This window comes from Myotis daubentonii, chromosome 10 (genome assembly GCF_963259705.1).
Source record: "Myotis daubentonii chromosome 10, mMyoDau2.1, whole genome shotgun sequence".
In the NCBI taxonomy this organism is placed as follows: Eukaryota; Metazoa; Chordata; class Mammalia; order Chiroptera; family Vespertilionidae; genus Myotis; species Myotis daubentonii.
This window is the reverse complement of record NC_081849.1, coordinates 29141389-29143773: the sequence shown is the minus strand read 5'-3', so window position 1 is coordinate 29143773 and position 2385 is coordinate 29141389.

The following is a 2385-nucleotide window of genomic DNA, read 5'->3' as shown; positions in this document are numbered from 1 at the left end:
TTCACAAATTCCAAGTCAGAAATACCAACTCATGTATTTTTGTGTGTTTTTGTTTTGTTTTGTTTTGTTTTTAAAGAAATGCTCTTGCTTCCCTTCACTGCAGTTGTAAACATCCCTGGTGCTGTGCTGGATATAGGCCACCTCTGTAGCCTGCTGAACAAATGATTAGACACAGCATAGGGTGTGCTGGGTTTGCTGTGAAGTGAGCCCCCTGCTCACAGTGCCAGTTAAAAGCCTGAAATTTCTGTATTCTGCTTTCCTGAACTCTGGCCACTTGATGTTAACTTGTTAAAGTCTGTGTTCATGTCATTTCATTGCTTTGGGGGTGTCTAGCCAGACTCCCCTGCTAGTTATCTACTTGGCTCACCTTTTCTGCCCCTGGGGCATCTATTTGAAGTCATCTCCTTGTAGCTTCTCCCAAAATCTTTTCTTTCCCCTCAAAGTCCTTTATGTTTTGTTCTATAATGTTGAAGCATCCTAAAATAGTTAAACTGGCTCTTGGTCTGTTTATGTGTCTTTGAAGCAATCATGAATAGCCCAGTCTCTACTTTCCATCTGAAATTTTAAAATACCCCATGAGCAGTCATGGGTTTTTATTTATTTAGGTTTCTTATTTCAGCTGTAGTAGACATGGAAACTAGAGGCAGGGATCTCCGCTCCGACTGTCTGTGGAGGCTGAGACTGGAGCAGGAATGTGGGTGGTACCCCCGAAAGGAAGGCAGGGACATGCACTTGGTCATTCACACACTCGGGGCATGCACCAGCTTGGAGGATCTTAGATGCCAACTTGTATTGACCTTGGAAAGCTACGGTTGAGGAAATCTCAGCAGGTAACTGATGCAAGTAGTTGGTCATTCCAAACCACTCTTATGGCAAAGATAAAGACAATGTATTTCCCAAACTGTTGAAAAATGAGCAAATCAACAAAGGAACTTTGATCAATATCCCCATATACAAAAGTAGTCTGGTGGTACATAATTATGATCCCATCAACCTAGAGAATCTCTATTCAATAAGATTACAGAGTTCTTGGCAAGCATTTTACCCAGTGGTTTTTTGCAGTAATCAGCCTGTTCATTTGATACCAGAGAGACGGCTGCACAAAGATACTTGAGACGACCTCCTAGGGGTTATTTGCCAACTGCTGGGTTCTGTGTGCACAGACTTATAGTCAAGAAATTAAATTCCTTTGATAAGAGCAAAGGAATAAAAATGCTCCTAGAGTAAATACACTGAGAACTCATATCTAAATCCTACCAGCATGGCTCAGTTCGTATGTTATCCCCTTCTATCACCTACACTACTCTTTAAGTGGGGAGGGGAAGCATTTATTACTTTAGTTTATGTGCAAAAGGTAATTCTAATAGGAAATCAAGGGAAGCCATTTAAAAATCAAAGTTAATGCTAGCAAGATGATCTATTGCATCCTCCCCCCCCCCCCCACCCCCCAACAGAAGCTAATGAAACATTGTGAATTTATTGTGGCAGAAAGACAGTGGCTGCTGGCAATTACACTGATGAGCAGAAATCCTCACAAGTGGGTACTTTAGAGCAATTATTTTCCATTTGCTTCTAAAAAACCCTCCGAGCACAACTAAGCTTTGATTACCTAGCATCTGAAAATATACATTCTCAGAGGGATATTTGCAATGATTATTTTAGTGGAAAGAAAGTAAACAGCTACCATTTGTGAAAGCGCAGTTGTGAGCCTCTTTAAAGTTTAAAATATGAATTGTGCAAAAGATGAAGCTCTGACTTAATGGACTAGCACATTATTGCATTATGTTCCCAACTGGAAAGAGTCAAGAATTTATTGGGTTTCCCAAGGATCAAAAAGCTGTTTGAACTGCATTCTTTCAAGGAAACACTTCTTCAAACTCGAAAGCCAATGTCCTTTTTGTTAACAAACTCTCTAGCCCCAAGCCTAAACTTCCTTCCTCCTTTTTCTCCTGGACCCCATATTTAGGAAGAGTGGTGACAAAGAATGACAGACAGTATAGAGCTCATCTGGTGCAAACATTGATCCTTCAAGTGAGGGAAATCAAAGGTCATCCAAAGAGGAAAGCAGGTGGAGCGAGTGTTTGATTGATTTTCAAATACAGAAACTTTGAGGGTTCTTATAAAGGGTATTTTGCCCCTTTTTAATTAAATTATATTGGTGCACAGTAGCCACATTTAAAAAGGAGTGAGGCCCTGGTGAGTGTGTTCAGTGGTTAGAGCATCAGCCCCATGGAGCAAAGACTTGTGTGTTCAATTCTTGGTCAAGGGTATGTACTTGGGTTGCAGGTTTGATCCTTGGTTCCAGCTGGGGGCATGTGCAGGAGGCACCTATCTGTCTCTCTCACATAGATGTTTCTCTCTCTCTTCCTCTCTCTCCTCACTCCT